Here is a 27,855-nt window from a genome sequence, read left to right on the forward strand (position 1 = left end):
TTGCTCAATCACCCAATTTTGTGAGATCTCTTTGCAACACTTTGAGACAGCTTTGCACTATTTTGAATAATTTTGTATAACCTAAAAAATTTCTCACCTCACCCTTAACCCCTGTTTCAAGATCACTTATGAATAATTTGAACAGCTCTGGTCTGAGTCAATGTTCCATCTAATCTTTTCCATCCTCATGCGGCATAAACTTTTTATGTGCACCGAGGCATGTACAAATGTGCACCCCCAGAAGAAACAAAACATAGCTGTGCATGCTCTGTTAATCAGCTGGGTGGCATTTAACTTTCTTTTGAGCAGTTGCTCAGGCACCCAGCTTAAAGGGGAGCACACCCCTATTTATTCCTACCTCTCTATTTCCTGTCTTTTAAGTGGAGTACTCAGCAATATATTAATGATCATCTGAAGACCCTCCAATTACTTGAATGACAAACCTTTTGTTATCTTAACCACCCAGGCTCCCTCAGTTTAAAAACAAATTCCTTGCTCCAAAGGTGCAACTGGGAGCAGCACAAGCTCTATGGTAATTAGGAGCAGCCCTCTGGGACTAGGGCAAGCACTTTAAGAAGACTTCAAGTATGAAATTCAGGGGTTCAGACTTGGCGGAGGAGAGCTACAGTCCCCACCCCCAAAATGGCACCCTCTACTATGGCGACCAGTTCAGTTATTAAAAGGATTGGCAGATGAGTGGGATGGGAAAGAAACCTCTCAAAACCAGAAAGGAATGGGGTGAAGCAGGGTATCGGCCACTGTGTGAGGGAGCAGCCCTCTCAGTCGGAGGGCTGGTCAAAAAAATGTCATTGGAATTTTGCATCCGCAGGTTGATGGAAAAGCGTGTTTCCAACCATGTGGAACTTATAATGACAAGTTTCTTGTTTCCTGTGCCAATTTTGCATATTCGTCCATTCGTTTAAAATGAGAAGTCAAACAGTTTCTAAAAAGAAAAATACGCATTTTCTGACCGAATGCTACTATGAAGATAGAGCTGGTTTGCAAAGGCCCGTGTCTGTCTCACCGCTGGTCAGGTCCTCACTAAAAGCTGCTGCATCAAACAACACACTTGTTTCTCTCTCCTTGTTAGTGCTTCACTCCCACCCACAGCACCCTATGTCGTATCGATCTGACAATGGAGGGGCCTGAGGCTCAACACCCAAAAAAGGAATCAGCTGGCACAACGGCTTCCAGAAGAAAGAGATGTATTTATGAGGAGCTTTCTGACACTCTCCCAGAGGATGAAGATCCTGTGTCCTTGGACTACCTGCTCATTCCTCCCTCTAAGGACCACATGCGGAGCTCAAACACACCTCGGGGTGTGTTTGTCCCTCACATACAAGCTCCTTATGACTCACTCTTCTTCCTCCTACTCATAACTCTAAACATATTGTGCTTCCTCCCTGCAAATCTCAGGCACCCTTTGTATCCGCCCTGCTTTCTGTCCAAATCCAGGCACCCCGACCAAGCAACTGATCTCCTCCTGTGAAGCTCCATCCCTAAAAAGGATGACTTTTTTCCTTACTCTCTCCTTTGGTTGTGTCACCAGTGAAGCTGTCCTACAAGGAAAGTTCAGATATTGCCAAATTTCAGCTCATTCAGCAAAAGATGTTATTTCTAGCTGTGTGAGAGATGTGGTCCGAGTCAGATCCTGAGTATGACTAATGACACACCCTTTCCAGGGCTGGGTTATATCATTCCTAGAACCTGCAGTTTGACATAACCTAACCTTTACATTATTGTTTACCAACGTTTCTTCATTTTCCTCAACAGTTCCAGTCTTGTTTTTGCCTTAACATATGTGACTGCATATTGCCCTATAAGAGAGAAGGTAGCTCTGTTGTGTAATATATTTAAATTGCATTATATCTGTGGATTATAGATTGGCAAACAGAAGCATTTCAGCAGGCATGAGAATATATGAATTGTGATTTCCTCATTCTTTGGCTGTGTCTACATGGGCACAAATCTTCGAAATAGCTGTATTTCGAAGATTACTAATGAGGCGCTGATTTGAATATTCAGCGCCTCATTAGGATTAGGACGCTTCCAGCCACAGTGCTTCGACAGCACTGCTTTCAAAAGCGCGCGGCTCGGCACGGCTACACGGGGCTCCTTTTCAAAAAGACCCTCACCTTTTGAAATCCCCTTTTTCCAATCAGTGATCGGGATAAGGGGATTTCGAAAGGTGCGGGGTCCTGTGTAGGAGCCTGTGTAGCTGCGCTGCGGCCGGAAGCGTCCTAATGCTAATGAGGCACTGAATTGAATATTCAGTGCCTCATTAGTAATCTTCGAAATACAGCTATTTCGAAGATTTGTGCCCCTATTGACACAGCCTTACTGTCAGATTCTTTGTAGTCAAATGAACAGAGGCCCTGAATCCTCCCCGCCTATCACTGTCAGCATTTAAAAATAGAATATTTCACCTGCACCTGGCTATTGTGGAACAAGAAATATGTTTTATTCCTTCTCCGTAATCTTTTTTCAGTTGAGAGGAAAGCCCTCCACCATAATCCCCTCCCTCCACTCCCTTCCAGTCAAAAGAGATGCTCCTGCTTTGCCAAGTTCGAAAGAAAAGCAGCCCATGCTAAAAGCTTTGGGAGTTTATTGCCTTCCCTGCACAAAATAGACTGTATTTCAGTATGATTGCTAGTAGGCCTGTGACATTTTCTCTGTCGAGGAAGCCGCTTGAGTGAATATAAAGAAACAATAACAAGCAATTAAAAAAGAGCATATTTATCTCCCCTGCTAGAACGAGTCAAGGAGCCCACAGCACAAGGTTTGAAAACATGTCATCACCTCTCCTTCCTTGACCCGAGGGATTTTGCAGACTTCTACCTTTCAAACTATGTGCATATCCAAAAAGAACTACTCAGACAGTGTGCGAGTGAGGTTTCGTTGGTTTCGTGGCTGCAGTGGGCTTTGTAAGTGCTGGACATTTATTTGAATGAAAACTTCATTCCTTTCTTATCAGAGTGTAGCATATAAATATATGAAATGTGTCATGTGTATAGCATGCATGTGATATTAGTCAGGCAGGAAGACGTCTTACAGTACTTTCAGTGCTAGGCTGATGTTGCCAAGGGAATTACATAGTGATATGCAGTAAATACCAGAAGAATAATGGCCCGTTCTCAAGACATGCTGTTAGATGAGACATAATTAGAGAAGTAAATTAGTCTTTTTCAGAAATATATTTTGAAAGCATGAAATATTAGGTAGGGCATATAGGACTAAATTTGAATTTATTTGGCATCATAGAATATTATCAAGAAACTAAGGAAGTTTGTTTTTCCTTTTTGCTTGCCAGCAGTTGGTAGAGCTTATCACAGCCAATCTGACCCACCGGTTTACTTTAATTCTGGGTATAATTACTTCAGTAAGGATCATTTGATTCCAAGGATGCAGCCTGCGTGTGTCCGTGTTATGTCCACAACCTTTGCTTCAGTCCTGTCACAGCCACTATTGTGACCTAGAATACTGCTGGCAGGTTTTTAATAGCAAGCTTGTCCTATGATCTCGATTCATAGACTCAGGCCGGAAGCAACTGCCTTGATTTTCTAGCTGCACCTCCTGTGTACTGTGGGCCACAGAACCTTACCCCCCTACACGTGGAGTAAACCCACATTCAACAAGATAGCTATTTATTATATATTTTCACAGTGGGACTTCTCACATGCATACAGTCCTAACTGAATTGCAGTCTAAACTGAATATGCAGAAACTGTAGCTCTTCTGCAATCTTAACTAAAACTAATAATTCAGGCACCTGTTATATAATGTTGGAAACACCCTCCCAGTTGATCAGTCAATGGAACAACCTGTAAATTGTCTTTCTGTTAAAAATATGCTGTAGTGAAGTTGATTAACACCTCCCACCATCCCAGATGAGCAAACCCCCCCACCGACTGCTAAAAGTGAGATTTATAGAAAAAATATTCCTGTTTAAAGACACATGCACAGATCAATCCTTTTTTTTAAAAAAATAGCATCCCATGAACCCAAAGGTTTTAAAGCCAATTTTGCCTCTCCAGTGCAGGTAAGAGAGTGTTATTGGTCTCTTTGGGGCGGTTCTAACAGTCACTATTTAGCAATTTGGCATATCACTTCTTCAAATACAGGCACAATTAGCAAAATGTGATATGTTGGATGGCAGTGTAAGCACTTGATTCAGCAGTGAATTTGGAAGAGAAGGGTAAAGCAGAAGAAAACTGAATGGAATAAGATTCAAACAAGCTTTCACTTAAATAAAATGCATTGATTGTATTTTAGATAGTGGAGATCGAGCACTTGATGAATAAGAATTCGAAGCCACACTAAACTCCCAGACCTCACAGCAGAAATACATTGGAACATATTCTGTGAAGTGAGAAAAATAGCTTCAGAGAAAAATACATTCAAAAATGTATATTGCAAGTCTGATTGCTCTAAAGACTTTTGGGAGAAAATAAATGGCTCTTGACAGGGCATGGAGCGTACTGATTCTGAGTGGAGAAGGAGGATTGGGATTCAAGGCAGAAGTTACATATTTTGTGAGATAAAATGGATAAGAGACCCACAGGATATAGACAACTTTTAGCTACATTGTGTACAAGGTTTCTATTATTGCTCTCAGCAACCTTCAACTTGCAGAACCCAAGAATGCATTTGCAGCAGCTTCAGACTTTCACCCTGCTAGCAAAGTCTCTCCTGTAAACTCTTCCAGGTTCTGCGTGACATAACCTTTCCTGACGTCCATTAACATTCTTTCTCATTATGTTGTCATTCCAAGTTACCAGCCAGATATCACTCAAAATCATCTCCCCTCCCCACCAATCCTGCTATGGTTGTCTGTTAAACAGAGGAACCATTTATAACTGTGAATTGTCTCAGTGTGCTCAGTACATGTTAAAGAAGCCTCTGCCTTTGAAACAAGGGCCTCACTTAAAGGAGGTTCCAAACAAAGGTTGCAGCCAAGCTCCACTTGCTACAAGGTCTTTATGCCACTTTGGGGCACTCTGAGTTGAACTGCTCTAATTTATGTTTGTCTGCCTCTGACTCCAAGGGTGGGGATAAACCAGGTGGGAGATGTGGCAGGGAGGATGAAAAGAGAGGGGCATGGTGGTGAGAGGAGTCTGAGGGAGGAGAGAGAAAGAGAAGATGGGACAAGGGAGAGGTAGAAAGGGGAAGAGGGTAGGGACAAGGGAGCAGAGGCTAAGCGTGACAGCTAGACAGACAAGCAGGTGAAGCATGAGCAACTGATCAGTGATTAAGCAAGGGATAATTAATTAGTCAGCAAATCAGCATGGCAATGAGTTAAATGGTTAATTATGCAGTGAAGCAAATGAACAGCAGTAAATTAATTACTTGGATAATTAAATATATTTATACCAGATGCTCTGATTATTCAATGCAGATCACAGTTACAGAAATTATTTCATGGTAATTTAATTTAGTCACTGTACCTGCTGAGCACAGAGGTAATAGCTCTATAAATGTGAGGCTCAGCTCTGCAGATCTACAGGGAATGTTTGAATCAGGAGAGCAGGTCGAGGACTGGGCCAATGCAGCCTACCTCCTTCAGTACCTGTAAGGGCCACATCTTAATTCAACTAATTCAATTAATGTTTTAAATAATGTGTTTTAACAAGTCTAGCTGCATTAGCCCCTTCTGTTTTAAGTAGACTTTGATTAGTGTTGCTGGCTTTGCATAGGAAGCATTTAGTGTGTTTGTGGCACAATGGTGATGTGCAACTGTCTAAAGAAATTCAGAACAATAAATATCTTGTTTGCTGTTTAGTTCAATGGGAGCATTTGGAGGAAGAAAGGGATTATATTGAATTTGGCGATAAATATTCAAATTCTAAAGATTGCTAATAGCTAAAACTCCTTTTTCAGTTATTATATAGACAAAATATAGCTAACCTCGGTTAACAATGACTCTTCCCACGCAATGCTTGGAATAACTTCGTATTACTGCTTAACTACACATTTTCAGATATGACCAAGTCTTCCCTATAATACAGTGTTCTTGTAATGCCTGTGCTTTTCTAAGCGGCATTTTCCTATTCAAGTTGCGCATTTTAGCTTTGAAAAACCTTCCTGTCTTCTATTGAGTCTATTTTGAACTAACTTACATAGTGTTGATCTTCCCTTTCCTTCTGTGAAGTACTTCAGACTAACCTTAGCATAACTGAAAGCACTCTGGCCCTGTAACTATAATAATCTAATGCAAAAATAGTTTAGCAGTAGTTAAGTTGTGCAGAGGGAAGTTCCTTCCCCACCCCCCCCAAAGAGGAGCTGGTACTCTGCCACCTTCCTGCCCCCTACCAACCAGCTGGGGCTGCTGAGGTTCTGGTACTTTTTACTGGCAAGTACCGGCACAAAAAAAACCACTGCACAAGGGTATTATCTGAAATGCTCAGTGGTCTTTCCCTTGTCTATTTGTGTTACATTATTCCATCCACTCCCCCTCCCTCTGTCCTTACAGCCAATAGTAGAGAAGGTAAAGAATTTTTTGTCTGATGTTGATCTTTGTTTACCTTTATCAGCCCTGACATGTTACCATAGACTCTGCCGTTCATGTCAATACTCTTCTCCTTTTCCGACTCCATAAACTAAGCTGTTACTCTTTCCTAAATCCCAGGCAAATTATTTTGTAATGTTCAATCTGCTACTCCTGCCAGACCTCATTAAGTAGTGCAGCAGAGCAGCTAACAGGGTCTAACTGCTATGTTGTCCAGGGTTCCTCTGAGTAGGGTTAGATGACACAGTGGGGAGAATTCTGGCAGCTGCTGTGTGCTAGCTCTCCCGCTGCTGCTGGCTCTGGTGGTGGTGCAGCAGTGAGAAGTTTTATCAAATCGCTAATGTATTTGTATCCTGAGCACCTCAGGAATGTGCAAGCGTCACCTCCATGTTGAGTTGCTGCATTCAGTGATTTTCCCTGAGCTGTAATAGTGTCTGTACAGGATGTTTACAATGAGGCAAGCTGATGTACTCTAGATTCAGATCTGGCTTGCCAGTGTGGTAACTCACCATGGGACAGGTCCCCAATTATAATCGGTGGATTTTTTTTTTTTTAATGCTCCAGGTGTTGGTTTCCTCATCACAAGCTGAATTGAAGTCAGTGGAATCTTTAGTTTTTGCAACAGGCCCTATAATTTCTAGCATGTCCACAAGTATGTTTACACAGATATCACTTCTGAGGGAATAGGTAATTTTTTTTTAAAATGAAATGTCCTTTGTTTGTTCGCTGTTGTAACAACAGCCTTCGGGCAAACAGGATTGAAATCCTCTCCCTCTCTCCCCCTAGTCCTTTCTCCTGCCTCCCCACCTGATACGTTATAATTTTGCCCATGAAATTATGCTGACTAGTGATGGTCTGAAAATAGAACTGTCGTGGAAGGGGCTCTCTTCTTCCTTATGCCCATAATCACAAGCCTCCTCTACTGCCACAGGCCGTCAAGATCAGTTATGCAACTTCAGCTACATGAACAATGTAGCTGAATTTGACTTACTTAGGTCCTCTTACCACAGTCACTTCACAACGGTAAATCAACAGCTGATGCTCTCTCATTGACACCACTACTTCTTCTCATTTTGGTGTAGTACCAGAATCTAAGGGAGAGTGCTCAGGGGTCAATTTATTGCATCTATACTAGACGCAATAAACTGACACTTGCTGAAATTGATTGCTGCCCATCAATGCAGCCCATAGTGAAGACATACCCATAGTTTCATAGATTCCAACAACAGAAGGGACCATCATGACCATCTCCGTTATATTATGTGCCATAATGCTGCTCTAAGATAATGCCTAGAGCATATCTTCTAAAAAAATATCCAACCTTGATTTAAAAATTGCCAGTGCTGAAGAATTTAGTCTGTCCCTAGTTACATTGTTCTATTAATTAAATTCTCTTGCTATTAAAAACCTAGGCCTTATTTCCAGCCTGAATTTATTTAGCTTCAACTTTCAACCTTTGGATTTGGTACCTTTCTCTGCAGTATGGAACAGCCCCTTATCTAATATTTGTTGCTCGTGTATGTACTTTCAGATTGCAATCAAGTGATCCATTAACCTTCTCTTTCTTTAGCTAAATATGTTAAATTCCTTGAATCTGTCTTCACTAGGTGGAAGATCAATCTTCCAGGGTTTGATTTTGCACACCTCGTAGGGATGCATGAAATCGAACTATCTGGGGTCAGCAGTCTAACCTTGTACTCCTCGATATCACAAGGAGTAAGAGAGGTTGATGGGAGAATTTCTCCCATTGACCTCCCTCTGTGAGGATGGCCAGGTAAGTTCATTGATTGTGGTAAGTTGATTTTTATCTACGCAATTGGCGTAGCTAGAATTGCGTATCTACAATTGACTTTTATGTCCAGTGTAAACCTGACCTAAGGCAGGTTCTTCTAATCCTTTAATCTTTCTCCTGGCTCTTCTCTGATTCCTCTTAAAATGATAATCATGCTTCTGAAATTGTGGACCCCGGAAATGGATATCACATTCCGGCCCCAGTGCCAAATACAGAGGTAAAATTACCTCTTTGCTCCTATTGGAAAGTCCCTGTTTTTGCATCCCAGGATCACGTAGGACCTTTTGCCCCACTGTTGCACTGAGATCTCATGTTCCCGCAGATTATTCACCATCATCCCCTGATCTTTCTTACCTCTCATGATAGCATCTTCCATCATGAAAGCAGGGACCGCTTCTGTGTTCTAGCGCTATGCGTTTACATTCACCTGTTTTAAAATTCATATTCTATGCTTACCCCCTGCTTGCCAAGTGATCCAGATCACTCTGAATCAGCATCCTCTTTATTATTTTCCACACCCCCAATTCTTGTCATCTCCAGCTGATATCAGTGGTTGTTTTATTTTTAATTCAGTGGTGTTGTTGTTAAATAACATATGACAAAGAACTGATTAGTGCAGCACCCCATTAGATTCTTCCTCTTGATGGTAATTCCCTGTTTACAATAACATTGTGAAACCTATCACTTGTTATACCTTGGATGTATTAACAACTGGCTATGTTGATTTTATATAAATTTTAATCACAGTGTTATGCAGTACCAATACAGATGCCTCACAGAAATCTAAGTCTATTACTTCAGTACAACTATAACAACCAACCTTGTTATTTCATCAAAAAAGGTATGTTAGCTTGACAGCGTTTATTTTCCATAAACCCATATTGATTGTCATAAATTATGTCAGTCTCCTTTCCTTCTTTATTGAGCACATCCTGTATCCATTATCTTGCCTGGGACTGGTGTGCACTGTGGAAATTAACCATTGGAACAATTTACTAAAGATTGTAGAGGATTGTCCAGGAGTGGCACTTTTTACATCGAGATCAGATGTTATTCTAAAAGATCTGTTTGGTTCAAGCAGAAATCATTTCAGGTAAGTTCTATAGCCTGTGCTAGACAGAAGGTCATACTAGATGATTACAGTTGTCCTTTCTGGCTTTTTGAGTCTATCCAACTGTTTTAAATATGTAAACCATTTTGAAATTCTCCAGAATGATAAGAACAATGCTGTAGCAGCCAAATGCTGACTTTAGTTTTTTCCAAGGAATTCAATAGGATCAGCATTCCCCCATTGATAATTAATTAATTATTGGCGCCAGATTTTAAACACACAAGTCCCTTCAATATCTGGTTTATCAAAGTGACGTTATTTTGAGCAGTCATTGAAGGTAACAGGAATGTTACTTGGTGTGTTTGAAAGTTGCTCTCACCTTTCTGTCAAAGTCAGGATTAGTGAAAAAAGAGCCTATAAAGAAATTCGTGGAGCTGCTCAACGATTTTGCCAATGTGAGGGATAAACAAGCTTGGAAATAAGTACTTAGCGTATTCTGACAAGTCATTTTACTGTTCCCCATTGTATTTGATGATGGTTTTCCATGTGGACTCATCCTGTTGAGGGAGAAAAATGATGTCTGGTCCCGATGTCTGTCTTTTTGCAACTCTTTAGTTTGTTTGAATTTCCAGAACAATAGCAATTATGTCATTTTTGTTATCAGTCATTGTAGTTGCCTCCGTGTAAAAGTTTTCTCACATCTAATACATCACAGCTCAGTAAGACATCTTTATTGTCTTCAATATGAGAGCTACAGTGGAGAAAGGGCTTAAAGTGTGTGAAACATTCCAACCAGCAACTTCCAGTGAGACAGTAGGAAGCAATAAAGGGATGTCTGTCACATTTTGAGGGGGCAATTGGTTAACTCTTGACTTCAGCCCTTATACTGAGTCTCATCGCACATTAAGTACCTCAGCATAAAACTGGTGTGGTATGAGAATTAGACTTGGGAACTCTAAATGTGGTACTGCAAGCTGTGGAGCTAAAATATATAATTGGATAGATTTATGATGTTCTGTTGGGCAATGGGTTTGAAGTAACAAGCCCAGATCATGATGGATTGGTTAAACTGTACTGGGGAGGCTGGAGAACATTAGCAGGCAAATTATCCTAAATTCAAAAATACCCAGCCTTCTTAGAACAGGGTGAGAGGAAGAGGTCATATGGTAAATGTGCTATTTCCTTGTTGGGGCTAGTGACAGGATGGGATCTTGTAGAGAGGATGGAGCATATGTAAATTAACTGCTATTGAATGTCCAACTGCCATCAGGCTTGTGAACTCTGCCCTCATTTCTTACACAATGCACAGGGGGCTTAGCAGACTGGAGAATCCAACTCTCTGGGTATGTCTCCACTCACCAGGCATCACAATTGAACTTCCCGAGTTTGATTTTTGCTGCAGGTGACAATGCGTCAAAATCAATCTCCCTGGGCTCAGCTATCGACCCTGGTACTCCACACTGTTGTATAGAATAAGGGACATCGGCATGAGCCCGAAGACTCCATGATCTCTGCTAGGGCAGAAAGTCGAGTCTGAGATGTTGAGTCTAGCTACACAAGTGCCATAGCTAGAATTGCGTCTCTGCGGTCAACTTTGTTCCCTAGTGTAGACCAGGCCTCTGTTTTTAGCTTCCCTGCATGTGGTGTGTGACACTTGCAAAAGAGATGAGTATGAATACATCAGTCAGCAGTGCGGAAAGTTAGGAGCTTGATTATTACCATTATCTAACTGTACTATGATCACTCCCAGAATGCTCCTTTCCACAAGTACCAGAAACATTCCCTTCCCTGGTGATCCTGAAAGCTGCAAAGCCGCAAAGGAGAGGAAGGCTGATGGGAGGGGAGAAGAAAAGGATTTTAAAAAAGCAATTGATGAGTGTAGTGAAGCTCCATGGTTAGGTTCAGAATAACAATGGTCTGGAAAAAAGAACAGATTGGAAATACCTGTTTGAATACGGAGCAGTGTGGCAGCAGAGAAGAACTGCTAACTAGCCAGTAGTATAAGGCCAGTCTTTACTGAGCAAAATAAATCATGTGACATCTGTTTGATTACCAAGATTATTGAGATGATCTATGTTAGTTAAAGCTGAACCCCCTTGACCTTGGGCTGATACTGTTGCAGGATTCCATGAGACAGATTGCAGTTGCTCTGCTGTTTCCTAAAAGCCCATGTGTTTGGGTTCGTACCAGGTACTGATTTTGCACATGTCTGCTCAGCTGTGCATGGCATCAACATGGTTTGAATTACTTCTACATGTCAGACTTTGATATATCCTTGGACTGAATGGGAAAGATGAAAGGTAGGCAGGCTGGGTGTCAAGCATTTCCCATCACCTTTCTCTGACTTGCTGCCCTGAGTGATAGGGGGAAGTTCCCTTCCTCTGGAGTGAAAATGTAAAGCTGTATAATGATTTGTACTGTCAACAGCAAGGTGTAATTGGCTTTTTCTTAAGAAAATGAATATGAATTAGCAGCAGGGTGAATACAGGAGGGGACTTTAGCTGCTGATAGCTGAGTGGAGCTGCCTGGAATTGCCTTACAGCAACTGGCTAAATATTACTGCTTAACAGTTGCTTCATTTTATTTACAGTGACTCTTTTATATTGGTTTACCTAATGTTTCACTTTCTCAGTAAAATGCAACTTCCAGAAAAGGAGCAGCCACATTTTTGAAGGCCAGAGTAATTAACATCTTGAATTTTGAAAAAAAAAAAATTTAAAAGACGTTGCTGACACTTGCATAGATATAGTAATATAAAGCCTTGGCTGTAAGCAAGACAGGGGCATGAAATCAGAGCTCTGGTCACAGGAGTATTCAAAAACTCATGGATAGGGAGGGGAAGGATTTTCTCATCACATTACCAACTACATTTCTAGGGAAGGCACACTACCAGAATTCAGTGGTTTTAATTTTCTTCAGGTAGCTAGGCTAGTAAATGCTGCTCAGTCATTCCAGACACCTGCCTTCTAAACTCTGTGGATGTATTCCTTTTCAGAAATGAGGCACCTAAAACTGCTATAGTGAGGAGTAACCTTACAGCATTGGCAAGAGGGGATTCTCCTTTCTGACAGTACTTCTGTTAGAGGTGCAAATATAATTAACCTCCCCCAACCCCCAGCCCACTTCCCGAACCAAAAATAATAATAAAAAAAAAAAAGGCTGTAAAAATTGCACCTTGCTACTCAATAGACCTGCCCAAAGTATACCCGCATATTGCAAAGAACACACATTGGGCCTGGAAAGATTAAAGCTGTGGATCCACCCTAACTTTTGGAAACCTTGAACTGTCAATGTTAACTTTAAGGCGGTTTGGAGTTTTTTAGTTAGTTTTTGTTTATTTTCCCAAACCTTTTTAAAGTATTTCTGCAACTTAATTTATTTCTTTTTCTAATAGAATTTTATTTTTAGTATAAAATAAGCTAATAGGAAAATTTGCAGCATGCGCTAGGAGTTGAGATATTAGGGTAATGAACAGCATACAAATATTTAAGATAGGACTGCGTCTATTAAGAGAATGTTTGTTTACAATGGAAACCAAACAGAGCTTTCGTCTCACCTCAATCATTTGCCATCATCAGCGCAACAGTACTTAGACACAATTGTGCAAAATATTGTTCAATCGGTCCCTTATTTTTCAGAGTATGAGATAGTCATCGAAATTGTCATGCTTTTAATATTTACTGGTATACTTAATTCCCAAGGGATTCTTCAAATTTTGAGTACCCTTAACCACACCCGTTAAATGAAAGAATCACTGTTGCAAAGGGGCCAACATATCCGCAAATCTGACCACCTGGGAACCTTGGAGTGCTGCAGGTGCTGGAACTGAGGGTTCCGGGGGCGTGCCACCGCTTGAAAGAGTTTCCGTTATATCCAGGGTTTTCAGTTTGTTTCAGTGGTTCTCAGCACTCACAACCCCGACTCCATCACTAGGAAAATTGTTCCAGCATCCCTGCTGAGTGCTGCAGATTCTGCAAAGCCATCCTTGTCCCTGGTCCCTGGTTTAGTGGGGCACGACCATGTTCTGGTTATTTCTGGCTGCTGCCTATGACTGATAGGCAATCAGAGACTAAATTATAGCACCCGTGAGTTTGTTCTAACTTACATACCATGGGCTAATCACGCCCTTCCTGCCACCTCTCTCCCCCCCACCATGATCAGGGAGGCAAAAAGATAGCTTAATGCCACTAAGCAGAGCTGGGCCGGAAGAAAGAATTGGGGCCAGTGCATATTTTGATTAATATTGTGTCAAAGGCTTTAAGAATGTCTTCAAAGCTCCTGGAGACTGGCAGCCTGAATTCCTGCCTTCCTGATTACAGATGGTGGTCTGGTAGACCTGCCCAGGCACCCTCTTTGCTTGTGGGGTGCCCTATTTAAAGGATTTTTTTACAGTACAGGGTAGAGACTTTCAATTAAATTGTTGTCTCTGCCTCCTTTCTGGTTTGTTTTTTTCTCATCCTGAGGTGTTAGTTGTAGACCAAACAATAAAAGCAGCAGTCTAAAGAACAAAACTCACGTTATCCATTTCTACAGATCTCTGTCCTCAGGATTTTCTTTCTTTGCAGCTGCTTACTTCAAATATTGCCTGTAACGAGCACTCCTTTCTAGTAAACGCTGGCATCTGGGAGCTGTAGTTCTACTTTTCTGTCAACAATGAAAAATGATACCACCTATAGCAAAGGTCTGCTTGACGCTGCATTTGGAAGCAAGCCCATAGCCAGAGATTCTCCCTCTTCAACTCTGTCCTGTGGGGCGATGGAGATACATTTGCTGGTGAAAAATGAAAGACTTTTGTCTAATTTTTTTGTTTATTTGTTTGGCCAATGGACAAAAGTCTTAAGGTTTTATTTTTATTTTATGACTGGAAGATTTACCTGGGGTTACGTGGGTCCGTCAGGGTGGGGCTTGGGAGTGTGTGGGGGCTCACAGCAGGAGGCTGGGGGTGTGGTGGTGCAGGAGTCAGGCTTGGGGGTGAGGTGGGGCTCAAGGAAGGGGGCTGGATGTGAGGGCCAATGTTCCCTCTAATCTTTTTCCATACATGTGTGCATTACATTCTTATGTGCACTGAGATTTGGGCAAGTTCACCACTTGTAGAAACAAACCTACCTGTGGGTGCTCTGCTAATCAGCCGGGTGGCCGATGAATCTCCTCTGAGTGGCCACCCAATTGCCCAGCTTACAGGGAGCACTGGTGTGGGGAGTGCAGGAGTGAACATTGGGAGGGAGGGGGCCATGGCAAGGAGCTGGATGTGTGGGGTTGCAGGACTCAGGGCTGGGGAATGAAGAGGGGTTCAGGGCAGGGGCCTGCAGGTGCAGTGGGAGCAGGTGAAGGCCATGCTGGTTGGGTGGTGGCTCCCGGGGGCCAACCGTGGCTGGGGAGTGGGGTGGGCAGGAAGCTTACCTCCACTCCTGCCCCCAGCTGGCCCAATGGGGTTTTACATATTCCAGTCCCCATCTCTGCTTCTTTGCTTTACCCCTGCCGCCAGTGATCATTACACAGTATGCCCATACACAGGAACTTCTGGTAGAGGGTGCTTTTCCGTAACTATGGACCACCACCCCCGCCACAGTGGGCCCTGCCCTTCTCCCCCCACCCACCCTTAGCTCCCCAGCTGGCTGTGCACAGCTGCACCCCGCCAGCTGGCCCTGCGTACTGGCCAGCACAGTATAACTGTTCTTGTTAGCAGCCCCCTCCCTTTCTGTGTTATGAGAAACAATCGCATTTCAGACACATCCCATTGTCCTGGCACAACCAGACCCTGACCTTGCTTCAAGTTATGATAAGAGGAAGCTGCAAACCGCATTTGGTGGGCTCAGCTCTTGCCGTGTTGGAGGAGTTCTTGAACAAACAGACTCACTCGCTCACAGACAAACTCTCTCAACTATATAATAGATTTTATTTTATTTCATTTTATTTTATTTTATGTCTGCCATTTTCATACAACACTTTCTTCGTTACTTGAATGCATTTTTGTATAGTTATTCTTCACGATGCAGGAATCCAGCCAAAAAAGTGCAAATGCATTATGTTATCCAGCTGAAAATCTAATTCATTTGATTTCTAATGTTTTTCTAGTGGCCCTTCATTCACCACTGCACAATACTTGGTACCTCCACCTTGCTTTCTACCACCATGTTCCAGCTAATCAAAAATGAAAGGCGGTATAAGGTAAAGATTTAAGTTTTGAATGATGACAAATCTTGATTCTATCAGCTGAAAATAGTCAAGTGCTTACTGTTACTGATTTTCTTACCCTTTGGGGGAAGGGTCATGTTTGGACAGAATTCCTGTCTGGAAGGAGCACTTATTGTAAACAAGACTTTTGCCCCTCACAAAATTAAGTTGAGGAGGTATACGATCTGTTGTTGGTGGACGTGGTTAGTACTGCTTTGGTGGATCAGAAGAGGCCAGATTTCTTCTACTGAGCAGGTGTTATTCTTTCTGACATAATTTCCTGACATCCTTTGTGCCCTTTGTGACCTGCTATAACCCTGCTATGACCTGCAATGCTACCCCCAAACATTTTATTCTCTATTTGGTATTTACACATTTAATTTTTTCCTTCATAAATGCCATACTTCGCACTTGTCCTCACTGAATTTCATCTAATACGTTTCACACCAATTTCCAGTTTGTGAAAGTCATTTTGAATTCTAACCCTGTCCTCCAAAGTTCGCAGCTTGACGTCAGTAACGTTCTCTTCACTCTAATACCTACGTTATGAGTGAAACTACTGAGCAGTACTAGGTCCGAGACTGTACCCCTGTGGAAACTCATTTGTAATGTACTCACAGTTTGACAGCAGATTGTGTGTGTGTGGAGGGGTGGAGGGGTGGTCTGTATGTTTGTTTGAACTGGTTGTGCACCTACCTAATACTAATTTTGTCTAGACAGCTTTGCCCTAGTTTGTTTCTGAAAATGTTCTGTGGGACTGAAATCTAAATATATTTACTGCTTCCACCCTAGCCACTAGGCCAGGATGGGCAAGGCACTCAATCTGATTTTGTTAGATTTATTGGCAGCCTTTAATACTGCTGATCATGAGGTTTTAGTGAGCTGACTGAGCATCCTGGCAGGTGTGGCTGTTCTCCTTCTTGATTTTACATTTCAAAGGCATTGGGTGGATGCACATCTGTCCCAAAGAGCACTATGGTGTGGGATTCAACAGGATTATTTGCTGTCATCCCTCCTCTCCAACCTCCTTGTAGCCACAGAATGAGATGCCAGGGGCTTTAGGGGCAGTGCTGTCTGCATGCGGATGACACAGGTCGCTGTATGACTCTTTAGTCACACCTCAGCCATGTGATGCCTATACTTTCCCAGTACCTGGCAAATGGAGAGGAGCGGGCAGAAGAGGATGAGCTGAAGGAGGCTTAGACCAGGTAAGACCTGAAACAATGCCAGCTGGAGAGCATGACTCAGTTGGAATCTGCCTCCTTGGTGTTGAAAGTGTGCAGCTATTCTTTGCTAATCTGTGGGCCCTTTGAACTAAATCCTCCTGGATTTGAACTGGTATCACTCATGAGGATGGTTGCAGTCATTGTGACCATTTCTCTCAGATGTGGAAGTTTCTCTGGGCTTCAGTGCTTTCGTTCCTCACCATTAGGTTCACAGCCGTATGCTGTGGTGTATGATACATGTGCTTTTGGCTGAGGACTGCTCACAAATTGCAGCAGGTGCACAATACAGAGGCCAGCTGCTTAACATTTTACTACACAGCGCACCAGAGAGTACATTGACTCCCTCTTTATCTCCAGGCAGTTCAAGTACTAAGGTGGAATCTGAGGCACTGCGATTGAGCAATGAAACTCTGTGTGTGGTTTAGGTTTTAGCTATCTGAGTAGCTGCCTCTTTCCTAAATGTTCAGCCCTAGCAACTGAAGTCAGCTGAGGCACTGGAGCTGCTCTTATAGGCCGTGTCTACACTAGCCCCAAACTTCGAAATGGCCACGCAAATGGCCATTTCGAAGTTTACTAATGAAGCACTGAAATGCATATTCAGCACTTCATTAGCATGCAGGCGGCCGCGGCACTTCGAAATTGATGCACCTCGCTGCCGTGAGGCTCGTCCCAACGGGGCTCCTTTTCGAAAGGACCCTGCCTACTTCGAAGTCCCCTTATTCCCATCAGCTCATGGGAATAAGGGGACTTCGAAGTAGGCAGCGTCCTTTCGAAAAGGAGCCCCGTCGGGACGAGCCACGTGGCGGCAAGGCGCGTCAATTTCGAAGTGCCGCGGCTGCCCGCGTGCTAATGAAGCGCTAAATATGCATTTCAGTGCTTCATTAGTAAACTTCGAAATGGCCATTTGCGTGGCTATTTCAAAGTTTGGGGCTAGTGTAGACGTAGCCATAGACTGAAATGTTCATCATAGGAGCAGAAGAGTAAATACAGAGAGGTAGCTGCATTAGCCTGTATTCTAACACCACAAACCAGCAGCCATGTAGCTCTTTAAAGACTAACAAAATAATTTGTTAGGTGATGAGCTTTTGTGGGACAGACCTACTTCTTCAGGGCTAACAGGAGTAGAAGAGAACAAGAGTGCTTCCAGTAGAGGGCCCTCAGGCCCTGGAATCTGCTCCTCCCCTTATTCAATAGAACCCAGCTCCCTCGACCCTTAGGTCACCACAGCAAACCTTAATGTTGACAAAGGCTTTTTCGTTAGGGCTAGAGAGGTAGGATTATCTCCTTTTAACGGCTGCTACTAGAGTGGTCCTTTTGTTTCCAGACTGCATTCATATCTACATTTTAGTGCTCTGTAAATTTGTGCCTTTGCAACCTGAGACACAGTGATTGATTTTAAGAATATCTTCTATGTTATAAAATATAGTATATTTCTGTGTACAAACCCAAGTCATTTCCTAAGCAGAAAGTATTGGTATTGGCTGCACGTGCACACGTGCACGCACACACACGAAGGCAGGATATTTTCCCCTTTATTTGACAGAAAATGTGCTCCGTATCAATTTTTGATTGAAAGCAGCCTTAGAATGGCACAAGTAGAAACTACCCAATATCCCATAATATGTGCCACTTCCTCTTCAAGCCAAAGCAAGGCTTGCAAATATGTCTAACCGTAAGATGCAACAGTGCAGAACCAGCCTATAAACACTTGTCAAATGAACTCAGAATAAAATTCAAAGCATTATAGCAACATTCTTTGCAATCTGTAGAGGGAACATCCTTCTAAGCAGTGATGGATTTATCACTTATCCTTATGATGAGGTGCCAGAAATCATCTACAGAAGGTCATGGCCAGCCAGCCTCGATGGCCTAACTCAAATCACCAAGTGACTGAAATATGTCAGCGTTTGCTGCCAGTAGCAGAAAGCCCCATATGTGGATGCTTGATTTTAGAAGTCTGCTTTCCATGGTATTGATGAATTAATCACCTGCTGACACTGAGGATGCGGTCAGAATTTCAAAATCTATTGGCTGTGCAGCGCATGGGATGGGTTTGGTGAATGAAACATTCTTTTAATGCTCACTCTATCCTCCTACCCCTTGCCAGGCCATGATTTCATAAACTCTTAAAATTCCGCTCATCCTCTTCTGACAATGAACTCTGTTTAGACTGGCTACCATTTGCAAATGAGCCTCCATCCCCCGGCCTTTATACAGGCACATAAGATTTATGGTAGTTGTGATCACAAACAAGCAGCTTAGTCTATTTGGCTTGAACAGGGTCTGAGAGACTAGTGTTTCATGTCTCTGCTCAGTTTCCTTTACTTATTCCTCATCTTCTTCCCCTCCTCTGTAGACCAGGATAGGAGATCATATAGGAGGAGGAGGTGGAAGGCAGAGCTCTATCATTCGACGGAGCCTTTGTCTGATTTTATTCGTTGCTGAAATGTATTTCCCACTTCCTGGAGTGACTGAAGAAGAAATTAAAGGAGAAACTGAGAATTTAAAATTAATGATTCTTCATATGGGCAACATGTGGCTGCACATTAAACAATTGATGGGCTTGTGTAGTTTGAGTGTGTAAAGATAATAGGAGTTTTGCTATCGACATCAGTGACTAGACTTTCATCAAAGCTTCCTTCTCTTGTTGAGGGTTTTTGACTCTGGTGGGCGGAGGTGGCAAAAAAGAACCTGGGTGCATTTATAGATTGGAGACAAATTTTTATTTCAGAAGGTGGAGAGAGCTACTAAGGGAGAGGTTGTTCCAGATTTAATTTTGACAAATGGGGAGGAACTGGTTGAGAATTTGAAAGTGGAGGGCAGCTTGGTTTAAAGCGAGCATGAAACGATGGAGTTCAGGATTCTAAGGTACAGTTGGAGGGAGAACAGACAAAGACAAGACATTTCAAGAAGACAGACTTCAGAAAACTTGGAGCTGGTAGGTAAGATCTCATGGGAAGCAAGTCAAAGAGGAAAAACACTTGATGACAGTTGGCAGTTTGTCAAAGACACATGAAGGGCATAAGAACAGACTGCGTAGAAAAGATATGAAGTATGGCAATAAACCACCTACCTTATCCAGGTGATCTTCAATGATGTAAAATTCAAAAAAGAATCACAGGGAAAAGTGGAAAATAGGTCAAATTCCAAAAGAGGAATATAAACCTGTAAGAAAAGTACGCAGGGACAAAATTAGAAAGACCAAGGCACAAAATGGGATCAAACTAGCCAGAGACATAAAAGATGACAAGAAAACAGTCTACAAATATATTAGAGGTGAAAGGAAGACTGAGGACAGGATGGGCCCATTACTCAATGAAGAGGTAAAAACAATAACAGAAAATATGGAAATGGCAGAGGTGCTTAATGGCTTTTTAGGTTCGGTTTTCACCAAGAAGATTGATGGCAGTTGAACACTTAACATAATGCCAGAGAAAATGAAGTATCAGAAGCTAAAATGAGGAAAGGACAGGTTTAAAATTACTTGGGCAAGTTAGAGGTCTTCATATCACCAGGGCCTGATGATATGCATCCTGGAATACTCAAGGAGCTGACTGAGGAGCTATCTGGGCCACAAGCTGTTATCTTTGAAAAGTCATGGAAGATGGGAGAGACTGCAGAAGACTGGAAAAGGACAAATATAGTGCCCATCTATAGAAAGGGAAATAAGGACAACCCAGGAAACTACATTTTAACTTCTGTACCAGGAAAGATAATGGAACACATAATTAAGGAATCAATTTGCAAACATCCAGATAATAAAGCGATAAGAAATAGTCAGCATGAATTTGTAAAGAACAAATCACATCAGACCATCCTGAAGCATTCTTTGCTGGGGTAACGAGTCTTGTGGGTAAGGGGGTAAGCAGTAGAAGTGGTATAGCTTGACTTTAGTAAAGCATTTCATACGGTCTCTTGCACAGCCTCATTAACAAACTATAGAAATACAGACTAGATGGTGATACTATAAAGAGGGTGCCTAACTGGTTGGATAACCATTTGCAGGACCCCTATCCACTATCAAACCTCCCCCACTCCTTGACCCTACCCACCCCAAAACCCAATCCCTGATCAAACTCCTCTGCTGCTCTAACCGCCACCCTGGTACCCCATGCCCACTATCCAGCTCCCTCCCCTGTTCCCTGCCTCCTGACCATGACATCCAGAGCACTGGGGCTGGCAGCACAGCAGCCATATTACCTGGCTGGAACTACAGCTGCATGCCCAGAGCATCAGGGCTGGCAGTATGGCAACTGTGATGTGCAAATCCCGGAGGAGGCCGTGGAGGAGGAGGGATCAGAAGGAGAGTAGCCTGGAGTTAGCGATGCCCAGGAACTGGGGTAGCTTCTCCGAGCTTGGTGTCCCAACCCTCCTCAGGGCTTGGACTGATGGGTCCGATGAACTGGGTGTGGCCTGTTGGCCATAGTTTGCCCCCTTTGGTCTAGAGGGTGACTGGTCTTGCTGTGAGTGCAGGGGAGTGGACTTTAGGACCTCTCAAGGTCCCTTCTAGTCATGTGACGCTATGCTTTTATAGTAATCAAAGAACAAGTGTGCACCACTATCGGCTTTACTAACCAACGGGTGACCATGACACGCAGTGTGCTAGGCTTGCGCGTGTACAAGTGAAAGCAGAATTCATTCATCACATAAAGTTACCTAAGGCACAAAAGTCTTGTGACCCTTTTGTAAAACAAAGCCTCTCCTAGAAGTACTGTAAGCAGTAAGCATGCCTGTAAGTAACTGGCCCTTGCTGGCAAATTCCAGTGGCAACCAGCTGTGCTGTGCTGGAGCAGCCATAGCCCCAGAGTGGCTGGAGTGCCAGGTGTTGGCCCCCCACAGCCGCAGTAACATCAGTGGCAGGACCCCACTGCTGTGGCCACGGTGGGATCAGATGGTGGGCCAGGCGGCAGGCCTTAAGTTAAAACACAAAATCAGTTGAATGTGATCATTTAACCGGGTAATCATTTTAACATCCCTATTCAGAAGTTCTTTAAGCAGAAACTTTTTCTTGGCTATCTAGCTTTAGAGCACAGTCAAAGGTGCAACAAATGAACATGACAAGCAAACGCGGCTACAACCAAACAGACTGACTTTGTAAGTGCCCCTGTTGTTATGATACAGATGCTACAACACAGCTAGCCAAGAAGCCGTGCACCCTCAACCAAAACTATATGCTTGGGTCTGGCACCAGAGCTTTGAAGTTGCTTAACTGTTTGTGTGTGTGAAGCTGCAGCTGTTGGCTTCACTGTGAACTGACGGAGGATCACACAAGGCAATAATCCTCAAGTCCATCAACAGGAAGATGAATTTCCCAGTTAAGTTTTGAAGTTTACATTAAATGTGCCAATATGCTTTGGATTTGCACTGCTATTTTTAAGGATATAAGGTTTACCCAAGGCTTCTCTCCCCTCCTTCTATATTTTGTGCATTTATTGTGGTTGGCCTCTGTCTGAGGCAGAAGATCAATCATGAAGTTAACCAGGGGACCAGATGCTGCTGTTGGAAAAACACATTCCAGAGCTTGGCTTCTGTGATTTACAGCTGCCAACTTCCCCCCACAAATGGCCACAGTCTGGCTGTCTTACTGGTGTAGATAGGGGAAAAGCCTGAAGAAGAACATGTTCTACTCCACAATTAACAGGAAGAGGCCATGCCAAGTGAGTAGTACAGCTCCCACGAGCTTTCATGCTTTGCAATTGTGTTATTTCTTCTAGTAATTAGGTCTAGAGAAAGTTCATCTAATAGATGCATATGTTGAGTAGATTCGGAATTGCACCCGATTGTTCTGTACCTGAATGCCTAGCCAATCTTCTGCTTTGCAAGTAGCACTCACAGGTTTTAGAGGAGCATTGCATCAACCCGGATCAACCCCCACAAGATATTAGCTTTACTGGAACCATTTATGATGCCAGAACGTTAGTTGATAGAAACCTTAGCTAATTTTTTCCTTCAGGTTCTTGCATCTTGGGAAATTTACTACTGAATCTCAGATTCTGTATGACATAGCTTCTCATGCTTATGCTGGAACTAAGTGTCACTGCTTGCTTTGACTTGGTTTCCATCACTTACGAGGCTCATAGTTTGGTTCAATGACTCTCAGTACTCCCACTATAAAAATTGTTCCAGCACCTAAGCACACTGCAGTTCAGTGGGGCTACGTCTACACGTGCAGCCAACATCGAAATAGCTTATTTCGATGTTGCGACATCGAAATAGTCTATTTCGATGAATAACGTCTACACGTCCTCCAGGGCCGGCAACGTCGATGTTCAACTTCGACGTTGCTCAGCCCAACATCGAAATAGGCGCAGCGAGGGAACGTCTACACGTCAAAGTAGCACACATCGAAATAGGGATGCCAGGCACAGCTGCAGACAGGGTCACAGGGCGGACTCAACAGCCAGCCGCTCCCTTAAAGGGCCCCTCCCAGACACAGTTGCACTAAACAACACAGGATACACAGAGCTGACAACTGGTTGCAGACCCTGTGCCTGCAGCATAGATCCCCAGCTGCCACAGAAGCAGCCAGAAGCCCTGGGCTAAGGGCTGCTGCCCACGGTGACCATAGAGCCCTGCAGGGGCTGGAGAGAAAGCATCTCTCAACCCCCCAGCTGATGGCCTCCATGGAGGACCCGGCAATTTCGACGTTGCGGGACGCGGATCATCTACACGGTCCCTACTTCGACGTTGAACGTCGAAGTAGGGCGCTATTCCTATCTCCTCATGAGGTTAGCGACTTCGACGTCTCGCCGCCTAACGTCGAAGTTAACTTCGAAATAGCGCCCGACGCGTGTAGACGCGACGGGCGCTATTTCGAAGTTGGTGCTGCTACTTCGAAGTAGCGTGCACGTGTAGACGCAGCTTGGAAGACATAGGCATAATTTTTGGTTCATGTTGATTTTATTGTTGCTGGTTAACAATCTCTGATTCTTCTGGGTAACATCATAAAGCTTCAGGTTCTGCGAATGACTATTTGGAATGGGTTAACATCTGTTAACCCAATTAAACTGAGTCATCTGTCAGTGCATCAGGCATGGAGTCGGAAGAGAGCAAGAGCGGCAGTGGCGGAAGCCCCCAATGGCTCCTTAAAATGCCACGTGTGGCTTGGAGCTGCCCAGCCACCTTCCAAAGTGGCAGCACCAGAAAAAAAAAGAAGTCCTAGAATTTTGTTCTGTTGCATTCAGGCAGAAAAAAATCCCTATGTGTATGAAACTCCCACCAGACCTAGCTAAAATCTCTATAGTCTAGGGCATTTGGTCTTCGGAAGGTGCCAGAGGGAATTTAGTTTAGCCACAGTGCACTGGAGGTCAGCAAACTCTTCTCCATCCTTGGCACGCAAACATGCCATTGTGTGATAGAAATTTTAGATGCTAGTTTTAGAGGTTCAGCAGTTTTAACATTTATGATCTGGCTTCCTTCAGGTTTAGTTTGGCCCTTGAGGTCTACAGTACAAACTTGGACCCTGATACTATGCTAAGATTCTATGTGATGTGACAAAGGCCCCTCTTACCCAGGACACTCTTTGGGTCTGTCTCTCACCCCTTTCCCCTGGGGCTGGGGTTTTGCAAAGTGGTTCTGTCCTAGGGAGGGCCCAGCTGCACCTCCTGGGGCTCCCACCTCCACAGTCCCTGAGCTGGAGTTGGTCTGACACCCTCTGTGGCTTCCACTCTTTTGTTCTCCATCTCCCTTACACCTCTCCTCCCATCTACTTACTCTACCCCTGCTGCCCCACTTCCAACTGTGGAGGGTTTTTGAGGGCCTCCGTCAAGCCAGCAGCGGAGGCAGCTGGCCCCAGTCGGCCTGAGTCAGCTCCCTCCCTCCTGTCCTCGGATTGTGTTTAGCAGGTCTTTTTCCCTTTCTGGACTGTCCTTCTGCCACTCTGCTGGGGCCCTCTGGCCTGCCCTTCTCAGGTTCAGTTGAAGTCTACATTTCTTTTTGGAGATCTCACACAGCTAAATGTCACGTTTCTAACTTGTCATTTCTGAATTATGTGACTCCTAAATTTCTAATTACAGCTCATGGATAAGAGCATTCATTTTTTAACTATGAAAGAGCTCAAATATGGACTCATTCAGGTTTGCTCAAAAACAGCCCCAAATAATTTTTGTAATGAGACCAAACATGCACATTTTCAGCCCTAATTCAAGAGATTAGCTTGAGAAGGTTTATGAGACATTGACAAGGGCAGTAAAGAGACCAGTGACGGAGGCAATGCTAGACATTGGGATTCAACCTTAAATGCAGCAGTTCCCATCTGCAATCGCTGTCATAAAGATTTTTCCCCCATTAAGAATGTTTTCATTAGTGATACAAAATCAGAGAATGTAGGAAATACTACCGTGTTCCAAACTGTGACATTTTTCAAATTTAGGACATGGTGTTACATTTGCTTGGTGTGTGGACAGTGAATGAAATCAACTGGGGGTTCCGGGTATGAAGCTGGGACAAGATCGGTGCTTATGTCCTGTTACTATTTCCGTATTTTTGAGGCTGGGAGCAAAATGCCCACGGACACAGGCATTTAAGCCAACATAATGCTTTTTATTGTTTTTTGGTTTTGCTACCACGAGCAAGTGAGGAATTACAGGGATTCCAAGAGCTTTTATTGCTTTAAAAACAGCTCCTTATACATTAAGATTTGTATTTATAGTACTCCAAAAAGTAAATGCGCGAGCTTCCGAAGGATAAAAATCATCTATAGGTATTTTGAGCAAAGAATTTTGTAGGCTAAACACTGAAGCCTGTAAAAATGGTATTTTTATGATAGTGGAACTATTTTTATTGCAAATAATAAACTTTCATTCCTCTTGCTGAGAGCAAACTGAAAAGAATCAGACCTGGTCTTGTAAAATGATGACTTTGTCATTAAAATAATATAAAAAAAAACCATTTTCATGTCCTAAGTTTATGTAAGATCTGCTCTTGAAGAATTCATGCAATTCACAGTGTATAATATATTAATGCTCAAATGATGTGCATGTTACTCCTGTTTAAAAAAATGCAAAGCGATATAGCCAGGTCTGGGAAGTAAATTAATGTTATCTAGGAAAACAGATTCACCCTCAACTAAATTTAGCCAGCCAAGTTAATTAATACTGATACGATCAGTGTTACTAATTCTTAAGATTTTATATAATCTCATGATATTTGGTATTCTTCCTAACACCCAGCCCCTGGAGTCAAGCGAATATATGAGAACATTAGTTTTTATTTTAAAACAGCAAGTTTTGAGCTCTCAAAGTGCAGAGGTGAGCTTGAAAATGCGTCTCTAAAATGTTCAAAACGGTAAGGCAAACTAAAATAATCCCAAATTTATTATTTTTAAAGATCTATGTGATTTTTGAACTCTTGTGGTTAGCAATACTATCATTCACCCTCCCTCATGTTTACTTAGGCCTCACGTGCATTCAGGGATAGCTCTGATTTCAGTAGTCACTGGCCAGCCATCAGTGTAGCTGTACTGCTAGTGACCTATCAGCGTAGACAAGGCCAAGCAGGGCTTCGATCAGCAAAAAACCGTCTTGCTTTTGCCGACGCTTGAGGTCAGCACACGGGCTACTACACTGATTTTTAATGCCAAGATTTTTTTTTCACATAAATTTTAGTAAAAGTCATGGACAGATCAGCTATGAGATCCCCATGCTGTCTGCAGCGGCTGTGGGAGCCCCAGCTCTGAACTCTAGGGTCCTCTGCCAGCTGGAAGGTTTGTGGCTTGGAGCTCTGGAATTCCCTAGCACCCCTGGTCTCTGGATCCTGCAGTTAGGGTGTCCCTCCACTGCCTGGAATGGCTGACAACTGTTACGTTAGAGCTTTCTCCTGTGACATGCAGGAACTGCAAGGTCCCGGCTGACAGCTCAAGTCCCACCACCCTGGGGCTGAAGACACCTCTGTAACAACATCGTAGCCTTGCCTATTATTGGCCACTGCTGAATCAGGGCTGTTTCTGAGTATGGACAAGACCTTGCTTCCACTTGGTTAGACTCTCACAGACCTACTTATGCCGAGAGCTTAAACATCACTTGGAACAGGGTTCTGCTACAAAGAGAAAGAGGCTACATCAGCACTAGCCCCTTCTTTTTGAAAGGGGCATGGTAATGAGTGAGGTTGGAAGATGCTAATGAGGCACTGCCATGAATATGCAGCACCTCATCAGCATAATGATGACCGTGGCAACTCAAAAGTTCTGCTTTTGAATCGCGCACCGCCCGTGTAGACTGGGGCTTTCGAAAGGACCCCCCCAGCGTTTGAAAGCCCCTTATTTCTAGAACCAAATAGGAAGAAGGGGCTCTTGAAGATTGAGGGGGTCCTTTCGAAAGGCCCCCATCTACATGGATGGCATGTGATTCAAAAGCAGCACTTTCGAGTTGCTGTAGGCACCATTATGTTAATGAGGCACTGCATATTCATGGCAGTACCTCATTAGCATCTTCCCATCTTGCTCATTACCATGCCCCTTTCAAAAAGAAGGGGATAGTGTACACATAGCCAAAAGCAGAGTGTAGGTTCCCCTGCCATGTCCTGGCTTGGGTGACGCATGCTCTATCACAGCTCCCCTTCCTCCTGGATTAGGGGAGTGAGAATTTGACCTGTTTCAATCTATTTTAGCCCCTTTAAACATGGATTCTGTTGCTGTGTTGGGACCCAAAGGTGGTGGCAGCCTCAGGACAGTGGCCAGTAGCTCAAACAGATCCTGAATCAAGTAAGGTTGATTTGTCCTGAAACTTACCAATAAATAACATATCAAAAAAGCCAATTTTAACCCAAAAAGTTGGATAATGGCTACATAATTCATCTTCTCTCTAGAGACCAGTATAGTTTATTAATATATAAATAGCACAAATAAAAGAACACACCAAAGGGTATTTGCACCTACGCCTTCTTCTGATTCTTTGTTGTGCAAGTTAAGCCAAGAGTCCTTTACCCTGTCACAAAGCAGGGATAAGCACGTCCAAGGAGACCAATTTAGTGCGTGTGAGAATCTACCTGTTGACTAAACTATAGTTGCTAGAGCACCATGGTTATACTGCTGTAGCCCTGTAATGCAGATGCAGCCCATGATGTTGGAAGGGTTTTTCTACTCCAGTAAGTGATGGTAGCTAGGACAAGG

General features: G+C 43.3%; 1 long non-coding RNA gene across 1 annotated transcript in view; it reads right to left on the reverse strand.

Moving 5' to 3' along the window:
* Positions 1 to 13,951, reverse strand: part of LOC142006895 (uncharacterized) — a 102,012-nt gene extending 88,061 nt beyond the window's left edge. Inside the window, exon 1 of the long non-coding RNA XR_012643849.1 lies at positions 13,865 to 13,951. This is a non-coding gene — a long non-coding RNA (uncharacterized LOC142006895). The remainder of the gene's footprint in view (positions 1 to 13,864) is intronic.
* Positions 13,952 to 27,855: the final 13,904 nt, after the last annotated feature.

Source organism: Carettochelys insculpta, chromosome 1, assembly GCF_033958435.1.
Source record: "Carettochelys insculpta isolate YL-2023 chromosome 1, ASM3395843v1, whole genome shotgun sequence".
NCBI lineage: Eukaryota > Metazoa > Chordata > Testudines > Carettochelyidae > Carettochelys > Carettochelys insculpta.